The sequence below is a fragment of the Anticarsia gemmatalis genome, chromosome 14 (assembly GCF_050436995.1).
Source record: "Anticarsia gemmatalis isolate Benzon Research Colony breed Stoneville strain chromosome 14, ilAntGemm2 primary, whole genome shotgun sequence".
NCBI classification, from domain to species: domain Eukaryota; kingdom Metazoa; phylum Arthropoda; class Insecta; order Lepidoptera; family Erebidae; genus Anticarsia; species Anticarsia gemmatalis.
In genome coordinates, this window is record NC_134758.1 from 346,585 (window position 1) to 361,012 (window position 14,428).

The window sequence follows — 14,428 nt, forward strand, 5'->3', positions numbered from 1 at the left end:
AACATAACTCACATACACATCACATTGGAAACACTACTCTAAAGTTTTACCCATAAGGTTGAATTTTGATTGTAGTGTCGCGTATGTTTAATCAAGGAGCTGGCTATTTGACAGGTTTATCGAGGTGGCTATGGATTGGATAGCTTGATGCAGTATTGTGTCATTCTGTCAGTACTACCTATGATCTATGATCTGAACTCGGTTTGAAGTTAGCTTTTAATGAATAGTTGATACTGTGGAGTGAAACGACTGTGTTTAGGCTAGATTTAGTGCTGGTAATGTTTCCTGGTTACGGAGAAATATACTGTTGGAGTAACTAGTTTTCTTTTGGTTTGCGGTAAATCTAGTTACTAAACTTCCCAAGACTTTTTAATATCTTGCTTAACTTAAACCGACACTGACTTATGCCATCATGCGTGGTTTCGAAGGATGTAGACAGTCAGCTCAACAGCTCATCCTGTGATCAAATATATATTAAAAATATGATCTTTTAGCACTAAAAAATTAACAGAATATGAGAAGAGATATAGTTGAAAACATAACTTTATACCCTTAAATGACGAGAAAATGCATACGAGCTCTTCTTCTTCTTAAGATACCTTTGATAGCATTTGCTACTATAGTACCATCACTGTGTCATGAAATATTAATTGACGAAGAATAGCATAATTGAACAAAAATTTTGATCCATTCGGAACTTTTCGGATTGCAACGAGTAGACTGAGAGTTATCACAGCAAATACACCTTAAAAAGGGGTTTCCTCTCCAACTTTAGCATCCTAATAATAATGAGCTGGTATATTATAACAAATGACATTTGTAGTTGATGGTGTACATCCGCGCGATCGATCGTCATCCATCACGCGGCGGCGACTGACAGCGTCGGACCACTCCACGCCAGTAATTGTGGGAGTGAGCGAGGGACAAAGTACACTGCTTGTGCAAGAGGTAAAGGAAACGAAGACATGAGTGGTGTTCTTCTAATACCAGTCAATGTATGACTAAGATTCTGGTTTAGACGATATTCAGGTTCTTCTGCTAGGTATTTACGAGTGGAGTTGAATTTTACTTAGTGTTTTTGGTGTATTGAAAAGGATATCTTCTTACTATGTACTGATATATGCAGTCATAGGGCAGGTTGAAATGTCGTTTGGGACTTTGTATTCCTAAATAGTGAATCCTCTATTGAGCAGGGTTGCCTTTTGGGGAATACGGAAAACGTTTCTTCTTATTACATTATACGTAATACACAATCAATCTTAAGTAGTACCTAAGAGTGTTCTTCTTCGTCTTAGAAGAAGAAGAGTTGTGAGACTAATATTTAAGTAATGGATTAAATGTTCAACGTAACCCGAGTTGTAAGTACCATGCAACTGCTAATTCGGAGGTAACGGATAAGAGTCTTTAATAGAGCTATTTATAAGAAGAAAATTGTTTAAAGATTTGTAAAAAATAGTGCCTTTGTTTATCCACAAAACAAAGGAACAGAGGTTAATAGTATACACGTATGTACGCCCAACTAGCACACAAGCGCTATAACAAGCTGTACAATGGCCGGTTAAAGGATTTTTATAACGCCTTAGGCTCCTTAGTAAGAAGTATAGTGGTTCTATAAGCGGCTACAGATCTCTTGTAGCGTCAAATAGGCCCATACTGTCCAGCTTATAGCTCGACATTGGATCTACAGTGGTCGTAAATAGTAATTATAATAGTACGTAGTATAGTAGTAATACAGGAGCGCTAAAATAAGATGAAGGTGGTATAATCGCGCTACAAGAGCTTTTTCGCAGCTTCGTGGCGCTTACCAGCTGTTGTACAGAGGTGGTTAGCGCCACGAGCGTTCGAAAAAGCTCTTGCAGCGCGATTATACCACCTTTACCTTATTTTAGCGCTACTGTGTAACGGTTATAAATGCTAACGCTCTAAATTAGTAATATAGTCGGTTTATTATGGTGTAAACTAAATATATTTTTTTTAAATGAATCATCAGTGACAAATGAGGAGACATTTTATTTTTACGGATGGATTATTAAAATAACAAGTAGTCTATCGCTTTTATTTCTTTGTGTACGTGATATGAAAGTGCGAGTTCAAGTTTGCTGTCAATATATATGTATATTATCGTCAATATTTTCATGCGCCCTCAAAATATTCAGTTTTAAGTGCAAAAATTATATAGATATGTGGATTTGGAAATTGTATTTTGAACATAAATAAGACTTTGAGGGTTACAGATAATTTAATTAGGGTTATAGGTAATAAAAACTGATTTTAATTATGTTAACGTTACCAGGCTATAGATTTATATGATCTTCAAAAGATCGTAATAACCTCAAAAAATATGCTTACCAAATGCTATAATGGCGTCTCGATCAAGCAGCTCTCAGAGTTGGTTACATCTGCTCTAGCGCCTTTAGCTGTACAAAGGCTCTAGTGTTTGCTGTTGTAGACCTCAAGGTTTTGCAGTTGTGGCATAGGAGTGCTTCAATATAACTGTTTTGGTCGCACACCAGCATTTTACTCGTACTTTTAGGGGTCAGTCGTTTTATTTTATTTTATTTTATTTTATTTTATTTTATTTTATTTTATTTTATTTTATTTTATTTTATTTTATTTTATTTTATTTTATTTTATTTTATTTTATTTTATTTTATTTTATTTTATTTTATTTTATTTTATTTTATTTTATTTTATTTTATTTTATTTTATTTTATTTTATTTTATTTTATTTTATTTTATTTTATTTTATTTTATTTTATTTTATTTTATTTTATTTTATTTTATTTTATTTTATTTTATTTTATTTTATTTTATTTTATTTTATTTTATTTTATTTTATTTTATTTTATTTTATTTTATTTTATTTTATTTTATTTTATTTTATTTTATTTTATTTTATTTTATTTTATTTTATTTTATTTTATTTTATTTTATTTTATTTTATTTTATTTTATTTTATTTTATTTTATTTTATTTTATTTTATTTTATTTTATTTTATTTTATTTTATTTTATTTTATTTTATTTTATTTTATTTTATTTTATTTTATTTTATTTTATTTTATTTTATGTTATTTTATTTTATTTTATTTTATTTTATTTAAAAACATTTGACAGACTGAACCACCACTGCACCTATGTAAATATATTATGATAATAATTTTAAGCTTTAGTATAAAGGTATATTACTCGGTTATAGCGCTTTAGGTGCTTAACATAATTCTGTAATCCCCATGGCTGTAAAAATGTTTCGAATGATACCTTATACATCTATTTGCCGAACAGAAGCCATATAAATATCTGATATAACGCTCAAGGCGCTATTAAAGACCTACGCAACTCTTTTATAGATGAGTAATACACTAGCCCTAAAAAAATCTGTTATAGAACCTAAGGCATTACAAAAAGCTTATTTACGCTCTTGAGCGCTATAAGCGCAACGCATAACTCCGTTTAAACTCCTTTATCTCCTAAAGTCCCCTTATACAGTTAACGGTGTTATAGAAGATTCCATTAACTCAGTTATACTTCCCTAGGCTGTCTAGCGATGCAATTACATGCTCATATATCACTATAAGTCATTAGTTTCCTACTAAACGGCTACTGTCCCGCCTAGCTGTTAAAGGGTTTTTTAAATAGCTAGTATACAACTTATAGAGAATTGTACAGCATTTGAACGACTCTTATGCAACTCTCAGGCTGTATAACGACTGTATAAGCAGCTTGTGTGCTAGTTGGGCGTGTACACTTATTGCTTTAGTTATTAAGATAACAAATGTCTATACCAATAAGCGCCGATATGGTATCAGCAGACACCCTCAAGTCTCCAGACAAACTCCTTTAAATTCCGACGTAATATCGTGGTCAATTGTTAATTGTGTTGACCAAAGGTTACACAATATTAACTGTAATTAGGAAATTGGGATTTTATCAAGCTTGTGTTTTGTATGAGTCATGTCTTGATATCAGGGGTAAAAACGTTATTATTGTTAAAAAATAAGATAATTTCACAATCTAATTAATAATATTGATTAGCGTTTGTAACCGAAGAGCTTTGTTCGTTCGAATATAACAGGCGTGATACATAGTATCACGCCTGTTATATTCGAAGATATTATGGGCAAGGGGGTATGAAATACACCTTCGTTTCGCTCTTTCCGATGTTAGTCCTATACATTAGCGGGCGAGCATATTGCCATATAACGGGCACGTCACCTACCTCCAGGCTACTGTCGAGAAATTTTCTAATATGTATATAAAAACACCAATAGTACTTTATCAAACGCGGGAATCGAACCCGAAGCCCCAGTCTTAGCAGATACACTACCGATTGCGTCGCAGAGACAGTTGGTTTTGTTCCTTCTTCATCATATATTTTCCAGCCCTTAACTTAACAATGAGGCTACCCAACACTTTTCCAAAAGCCAACCACTATCAATGAAGCCTTAACTACGACAAAGTCCTCGTTAAAAATAAACTCATATAAATCAACTATCAACACGTGATTAAAATCAACTACCAAATAAAGTGTGTGACCGAGTACAACAGTAACAAGTGCCAAATAAGGACGTGTATTCACTGGCGACTAATCGGGCACAATTCTGTCTGACAGTGAACAAGTGTTAAATGATGGATCATGTGCGACAGACGCATGGAACGAGCTGTGATGGATCGTTGTTATGTGCGAGAGTAATAGTCGTGTATTTGAGTGTCAGCTTTATTTGTTTAAGAGAATTTGACGATAGTTTTTTTGATAGTATGACAGATGCTTTTAACAATTGAGTAAGGTGAATACAGGAAATGTAAGATGTCGTTGACAATTTTATCAACTATGACAAAACATCTAAGAGGTCTGGAGTAATGGGTGTCTGTTCTGGGATGTACAGATAGCCGTACTTTTTTACCATAAACTCATGCACATTATAGCTTAACTTTGTTTTCCGTCCCCAGAAATGCTAAATTCTTATTTTCATATTTTTTTTACTATAGAGATAATACTTGAGGCCTGCTTGAATGTTCCATGTTTGTCCTGTTTTTGGTCATAGACTTATTTTTTGCAAAACCAATTACAAATTATAGCTTATTTTACAAAATGTATCAGACCTAAAATACGTTTTGTAATAGAATATAATTAAAGATGACTGACTCGTACTCATATTTGCTAGTGGCTTAGTTAACAACAGCCGCGTGGATCGATCTCTGAGGTTAAGCTAAGCTTGCCGAGGTTGTTCTGTGAATGTGTGACCATCTTATACATAACGATTTACTCCGTGTTTTGGAAGGCATGTAAAATTGTGGGTCCCGGCTGTCATTTTAAAAGTATGTCTATTATTGTATCTATATTCATAATCATTGTATAGTCACACTAGCTGACCCGAGCAACTTGGCTTGCGTCACATAAGAGAGAATAGGTCAACATTTTTCCCGTTTTTGTAAAATTTTTTACTGGTACTCTGCTCCTATTTGTCGTAGCGTAATGATAGCCTTCCTCGATAAATGGGCTATCTAACACTAAAGAATTTTCCAAATCGGACCAGTAGTTCCTGAAATTAGCGCGTTCAAACAAACAATCAAACAAACTCTTCAGCTTTATAATATTAGTATAGATTATTTTACAAATTGTATCAGACCACATTTATAGATAATTGTATAGTCACATTAGAATACTTATAGTAAACAGGAAACGTTGAGTAATTCAGAATGGCTATGAAGTGATGCGTGTTTGGTAAAGTAGGTGAATATTGAATACATCTGAGTCTGTTAGATCACACAACACCGAACATACATTACTCATGAGATGAACATCCGTGATCTTAAAGTAATATTAGACTTCATGCAATTGTTTTTCTATTGTTATTCTTTAATACTAATGTCTCTATACGAGTATAACCTCTTATGATTTTGTCGAAAATTCATTTTCGTACTTTATATGTGGGTCACTACTTCAGCGTAATTATAATCCGCATAGTTTTCTCATCAATAAACTAGCTATTTATCGTTTTCTCAAAATAAAAGTTAATCTTAAGTCAGCTTTCTTTAATGAAGACATTCTATTTGCTGTAGACTCCTCCAAAATAGAGTTTTTGAAAGTATTAACAATTTCTTCCGCTGATGATAATGCAATTTAACGCCGAAAAGTGTAAGGCGAGTGATTCATCAATCGATTTATTAATCATATTTGCTATATATTATTTGAATTGTACGATCATTTAATTCCATTTGGCGGAACCAAACACATAATTAATCAATCAATCGATTTATTACTTCCACACTTACGCAGCGGCCATTCAAATCATCCTTTCGCGCCTCCAGAATTAGCTCGTATATTTATGTATCTAGAGCAATAAAGGGTCATTTCTTAAAAAGACAAACAGAAAGCGCAAATTCCTTTACAAATCCGGGCTCTAATTCAAATAGTTAAAAGGAAGAGCATAAGTAAAGCGTGGCAGTGTCGCCGCGACACGGGCGCCGAGCGTTTAATCGCAGCGTTTTGTCGCAGTACAAGCGTTTCCTCGCGACTCGCCGTATAAATATAATCGCGACGGAGATTAAGTTATTAAAGTGTCTGCAAAGAGCTCGTTTAGTGGCGTGTCAACAACACTCAGACGGGGTTATTCTGATTGTCGAAACAGAAACGATCTCAAATATTTTTTTAATTAGTTACTACTTTGTGGTGTATCGAAATATAGCCAATATGCGTTTAAAGTTTAGCAAAAAAACAATACTTATGTTAGTTATTAAAATGTCAAAATTCAATAAGAGATTCAAATCACCCTAATTGCAAATTATTTTATTATCTACACAAGAATATTTTCAATTTATAAAAGTTATTTTAAATAAACTAATCTATATTAATAAATACAAAAAATATATCAAAATACTATAAAGAATACCATAATACTGAATTTTACTCAATAACAAACAGCAAATCTCTTTATGATTCTAAACACTTAGCATTCCTGTAAGACAGATTCAATATCGTTAAAATTATTTCAACACTGCATGCGAATCCGCAGGCAGAGTCAAGTCAAAATACCGATCACAAATTTCTTCTACATCACCCTCTGAAAATAACCTCTCATTCCTTATATATCTCAACCCCGCGACACAGTTCTCAGAATACTACTTCACCCATGAATCACGCGCGGTGTTGGTTCAGTGTTAATTCAGTACTAAACGTCACCACGACACGGATCACTACGACGTTAATACACAACACTTACTATTATCACAAATAACTACTCGGTTGGTTATTTTATATCCGATAGTTAAACTTAATTCTTCCTGTGCCTGGATAAAGTCAGGTTTTTTGGTATTGAAGTAACTGCATCTAATATACTTGTATACCCATAAGAGAGCTATTTAAATTAGTAGGGTCTATTTTAATACTCGTTAGTATTTAATCATAGCTATCTGCCAGGAGCCTATTATTTCCTACTCATAGTGACGGAATAGCTTAGGTTTCAGTAGGACGACAACCTAAACAGCTATTTATTATGAGTTTCTTTTTATGGTTAGTGCTTTTGACCAACCTGAGCTAAATAAGTAAACCCTAAACTTAGGTACAAACTAGCCAACAAGAACCTAAGCAGTGCAGATCACCTTATTATTGACATTCTAGAAACCCTACCCAAATAACTACTAAATATGATAATCTACGTCCTGTAAATAAAAGCCATCAAAAACATTCTGTAAAAACATCAAGTCTCGCCGTAAAAAGTTGTGAGATCTATATAATACCAAGTCGATTAATCTATTTAGTCTCTACTTAAAGGACCTTCTGTCTTAAGTTATTACGTATGTTATTATCATGCCAATTTAAAAAAAATACCTTTAAAACAAATAGACCGACCTGGCCATCGCATGATTTAATTATTAGTATGTATCACACTACACAGCACGACGAGAAGTTAATGCTCCTGAAATGTTAATGGCGAATTTGTGTTTTCTTGCGATGACCAAGTCGATCTATTTGTTTTAAAGGTATTTTTTTTTTAATTGGCATGATAATAACATACGTAATAACTTAAGACAGAAGGTCCTTTAAGTAGAGACTAAATAGATTAATCGACTTGGTATTATATAGATCTCACAACTTTTTACGGCGAGACTTGATGTTTTTACAGAATGTTTTTGATGGCATCTCACTTCTTTTTGTAGAGCAAACATAAGTCCAATTTGTATGGAAAGACGTTTTTTTTTCATAATTCACCATATTTTCCTATGGGAATGTTGTTCAGTTTCATGGGCTGAACACCCTTATCCACCCTATATCCCCTCCCCCGTTATGTCTCATATAGTAGGTACCTATTTACACATATTTATTTTATTTTCTACTGTAATAATAATAATTCATTAACTGCAAATGTAACCTTGTAATCTTATACATTTATATGGGATTACAAAGTTATTGTTGCAGTTGGTGTATTTAGAAAACTGGACCGAAATTAGAAAATATTACATTTTTCCCATGATTAAGACACTAAACCCTATTTGTATTCTAAATTTTAAGCCTCTAAGTCTGCTAGAAGTACCTTAGACTTTTGATGATCGGTGAGTCAGTGAGTCAGTGAATCAGTGAGTGACAAAATTCAAAATTTTAACAAGTTGTCATTCTTAAACTACTGGTTCAAATTGACTGAAATTTTAAATATACCGTGTTTATACAATGACTAAGTAGTTGCTGAAAATCCAGGCTTCTTGTTTTATCCATAACGAAATTATAGGGGTGTCAAAAATAGCCCGAATTGCTTCGAGAAAAGGATGTTACGGCCGTGCCGCTTTTTTTTTGCTCGACTTGCGGGGGCACTTCCGTGCCCCCAGATTGAAGAGTAACTCATGCATTTTTTTCATTGCTTATCCAAAATAATATCTAAGATCTAGTAGCAATCTGTAAAACGGCATCTGCTCATAAAATCTCATATTCCAGTACTTGAACAATAAATAAAGCGGGCCACTCCCGCCGCGTCTATTGTGTCGTTGTAAGACGTTTAACGTGTCACATCGCAAGCGGATTGTGCGGCGGATAACTAAGGCTTTTGTCGTATGAATGGACGTTTAATTTGACGCAAAAAATACGTTTACGTTGAGGTTTTGTGCGTTTCCATTATACAGTGATTTGTTGCTGAAAGTATGTTTTCGTATTGTGTATTGCGGAAATGTGAATACGTGATAAATATTTAATTAAAATTGGACGTAAAGGTTTTCACGTATGTACGCATAAGACGTACATATAAAAATATGTCATACAGTTACGTAGTGTAAAACGAAATATAGAAGTAGACAAAATCTACTTATCATTAGATACTAAAAACTGCAAAAAACAACGTTGTTTGCCAACGACTACTATTATTCTAAGACGTATAAGACTTTAAAATTAATGTTAAAATTAACAACCAACCAACAGCCGTCACTCAAAATCAATAAGAAACATTCTCAGCAAGCACAATGTACCTCATAATTCTGTTCATCACCGCGGCATTGACGCGCGACAATGCGACTGCGACAAAAGAAACGCGCCACAGTAGCGACGCGAAGACGCACGTGAATGGCGCGCGTTAATGCGACAATTGTTTGCCGATACAACGTCATAATGTTGTGACGGGCTTTTGTGACGACTGACGACTAGGGCTGCCGCGAGAGAGGAAGATATTATAATGATATTGGCATATTTTTGTAAGAACCAGCAAGAAGCTAAGTCGCTTTTCCTTCTTTTTAAAACGTACCTACCTACCGATGACTAAAATATTAGGTAATAGTTGTTAAGTTGTCGATAAGATGATCACCTATGACCTATTATCGCGTGCGTGAATCATGCTTTCGACTCAAAAAATACGCAATAACTAAAGAATGAATATTGCAAAATGTTACGTCGTTGGCGTAATTGATAAGATGAGCAATTCCCACAGGCAAAACAAATAATTTTATACCTGAAGTATAAGTTCCCGGGTTGGACAAAGTACTACAGGTCTTTTTTAATTTATATTAGAACATTTGTCAGTCGGGTTTGGCTGAACTTTGTTTTCGCTTTTTGAATAATTTCAGTTTCCACGACATACCACAAATTTTAAGTCTCAAAAACCACATTTAAAATGGACCCAAACTACCCTTTAACTACACACTAACTGTTAACAGAAGCGATCAAACACTACCGTATCTGAACCGTTTAAACTTGAAACATTTATCTGAAGAGGATTAAGACGAATCGACGTCTGAGACAATAAAGTACAGAGGAAATTGTGCGGAACGTTATCTCAGCTGTTTACCGATCAAGGAGGTTCTAACTTGTTAGACGGGTAATGGACGGTAATGTTACACTATTTGTTACAAAATAGAGCAGTTAGGTCTTTGTTTTAAATAGTCGTTTATAAAGTAGTGCTGAAGTCATATCTAATTATATTTTGATAATAATGGTTTGATATGGACTCAAGAACCCTTGCCCAGTATTGGGACAGTAATAGATTTAAAAAAATAATTGTTTATATGAAGTGCAGTTTGCAAATGAGATAGTGTTTTTGTGTCATAATAAGATTTTTTATCTTTATTCAATTGAGGCTAGCAAACTATCAACTTTTTTATTATTTATTATTTTTTGCTGGGGTTTTGCAACCGTTGATTCATATATTTTGACCCGAAATCTATACAAGAAAACAGGTAATTTATTTATATTATGATTTTTAGAAATTGCTTTTTACTCTAGTCAGGTCGCAAGAATACGAATAAGAAATTACCTACGCACCGGTCAATATCAAATGAATACACTTTCTAACACGTGACAACCCTGTTTCTTAACTACAGTATACATTATAGAATTTGTGCATTTAATTGAGTGTGAACCTCTAAAAGGAACAATTCGTGTCAAATGTCGCACAATGACGTCACAACGCAGATGACAGCTTTTATTGTCAACGAATTACAGAATTTTACGACGCGATGTGTCGGAAAATATTACGACCCTTTGTGCCCTAATGGGTGGGTAGACCTTGTGGTTATTCGACACCCACCCTTCAAACGAGACCGGGAAGTCGTCGTAAAAGGAATTTTACGTTTATGTAAAAATTACTTGAGAAATCGTGGTGTAACTTTTATTATTCAATTTGATAGATACAAAGTTTAGTATTTGTAGTACAACTTGTAACGTAAAAGGAGACTGGTAAAAACTTCAAACATAAATGCCATTTTTTTTTCTTTAATTAATCAATTTAACAGAGAAATCTATTGCCATTTACCGAATACATAACGCACGACTAGTCCAGATATTAAGAAGGTAAAATTCTCATACCATATTTTTAAACCCCTGACCGTCATAGCAGTAACTTTTCTTCCACCCATTCAGCCCTTTTACAAGCTTCACCAAAAATAAATAAACCTTCATAAAACAATCAGTCAAAATAAAATACGACAGTAAAAGAAAACTCAACCCTTTTCAGTTTTGTTTTTACGACAAACCCCATTTAATTGTTATTTCTTTATTATTTCCTGATATAAAATGACTAGCTTTTATCCGCGATTTCGTCCGCATGGTTGCCGGTCTCTAAGACAAATTTAGCGGTAGTTTATCTATTCAAACTGTCATTTTTATATTTTCATTTAAACGCTATTGAATAGATAAACTACCGCTAAATGTTCCTCAGAAACCGGGATTTAGTGACTTAGGATCTGGCCTAAGTCACTAAATCCCGGTTTCGAGAATCTCCATAGAAACATTCATCCCCTCTTTTAATTATTTCTCCACCTTTTTCACGATAAATGATAGTCGGTCTATGTTTTTCCATAGGGTCAACTCTATCTCTGTACCAATTTTTATCAAAGTGGGATCAGTGGTTTAGTCTTGGAAACGTAACAGACGCACAGAGAGGCAGAAAGACAGACAGACACAAAGACAGACAGACAGAAAGACGAACAAAGTTACTTTCACATTTATAATTTTGCCCTAAACCGTCGTCCTGCAAATCACATTAAAACATAATGAGTTTAAAATGTGTTGGGCTTGACATAAGTTAATTTGTAGGGTTAAGTGAGGGTCACTTTAATTCTTTAATGTCTCGTAATGTGGAGGAAAAAGTTTAAATTACGATGGCTTAATTCATTTTAGACGTTCTTGCAAATCTGACAGAAAAGCTGGGTTTAATTTAAATTTTCCGCTGACAGTTTAAGTTTGACTTCATATTTCTATTTATTCTTTCATTAACGTATATGGCTGTAAGTCTAGATTATATTAAGTTCTTTGAGACGTCCAAAAGCTTGGGTTGGACAACTGCTTTTTAGTAATATTATATTACTTTCAATTGGACCTGCGAATTCGCTTAAATCTCTGTAGTTCGAAACTTTTTGCCAATTTTGTATTTAAACATAATAAGATGTAACTAGGTACTACACTTAATTGAGTGACATTTCAGTTTCTACCGAATCCAACAGGTTACTTTAGGAGTTACTTACTATAGTTTAACTCACTGAAACTCATTGCTACCGTTAAGTATACTACTAGAGCTAAAACTAGCTGCCCCGTTCGAAATAATGGCTAAGTAAAGGTACCTAAAGATGAATACACAATGGAACTAAAATCTAGAAATATTGAAGCGAATGCTTTAAAATGTTTAGAGAATAAATGTTTTTTCAGAAATAAACGTTGTTTTATACCTTTCACAAACTTGAATACGGGAAGACATCGTATAAAATGGAGTAAGTATAATATTATGTTTCATGCTTGACATAATGTTTAGTATTTATGTGTATATTTATGTGTATTAAATTTGTTTATGCCTTCAAAATATTTAGCAACAACTGCATAGTCTGTAAAAACGATTATCGTTTTTAATTGTTTAAACATACAAGTTTTGTTGACTTCATTACGACTTCAGCATTCCTCACTGGTGATTATTTGCTGCAAATTCAGCAATCTATGCAGATATAATATTGTACGATAATTAAATTACAAACACGTGTCTTGCCTAAGATTGCTTGCTGTTTCGGCGCAAGTTACACTAACTAGGGCCTCAAGCACGCTTTAAAATATCATTAGATAAGGATACTAATCCCTAATATTAATCTCTCCCTCTTTCCGTGAGGTTCCCTTGCCTACCATTGGGACAGCAATGCTGGGCAAGGGCCTTCTCTTCCCCTTGAGTCCACCACGCTAGACAAGAGTGCAGATTGGGGACTTTGCATGCCCTCAAGAAATGTATTGGAATTCAATTTATTATAGTAAGAATATGTATTAGATAAAATGTTGTTCCAGTCTGCATCAAGGCTTACAGTGCGAATAGCTTCTGGCACACATTGTCACGCAGTTCAGCGAGCTTATTGTGGGATGTTGAGTTGCGCTCGTAAATCGCGCTATCCGGAATATTCTGGTACGTTCGTTGTTTAGTGCCGTACTGCGAGTGGCGAGCTAGTTGTTTTGTGTATCGCTAGTGATGTATGGATGGAACAAATGAGAGTGCCTCGGAAACTATTGCTGTTTTGTTATTGTGTTACATTGTTGGTAATGAGAAGTTTTAAATAGATATTTGTTGGCTTGCCAGCTGACCATGCGAGTACATAGATTCATTACCTGTTGCAGGCGCCTGGGGTTAAATTTGAAATAAAAGTAGCCCAAGTTTCACCCTTGACTATTACCATAACGCAGTTAATCCATCTTATATCTTACTTTGTTGCGTCGATAACATTGCAACTCGAAAGTTTAAAGTGAATTATCTTTTGCATTGCTAAAACTAAATTCAACGGTTATCAATACATAGGATGTCGTTTTATTATATACCAGTATTGTTTCTGTATCGATGCCTAGTGAAAATTGTTTTGAGTCTTGAAGCGGTGGTTATGTAACGTTTATAAATGGTTGCCTCTTTTGTCTCCCGGTTGAACAATCTTAAAGTTAAGTAAGTTCTTTAAATACAACAGTTTTATTGACTTTTGACAGTTATTCATACCTCACATGTTAACAAACTTCCCTATAGTAAACACCGAACAAGTAAACCCTTGTTATGATTTACAACCGAGCAGAGAATATAAAATTTATCACCTACACATTAAGTTAGTTGTATGGGTGGTTGGAACAACCGCGCGGCGCACGCACCGTGTGTCGTGCAGGATGCGGTCTGTGTTAACAACTATAGTGTGACACACGGATGTCGCGGTTGGACAACATTGTTTACAGCATGTTGGATGGCTATATGACATTGATATTTTTTTGTAGATAATTTTAGTATTCAATCCCAAAAAAGATAGAATACCTAGCTTTTAAATTACAGTGAAGTAGAAGAGTCTTCGTCATATCTATACTAATATAATAAAGCTGAAGAGTTTGTTTGTTTGTTTGATTGTTTGTTTGTTTGTTTGTTTGAACGCGCTAATCTCAGGAACTACTGGTCCGATTTGAAAAAATCTTTCAGTGTTAGATAGCCCATTTATCGAGGAAGGCTATAGGCTAT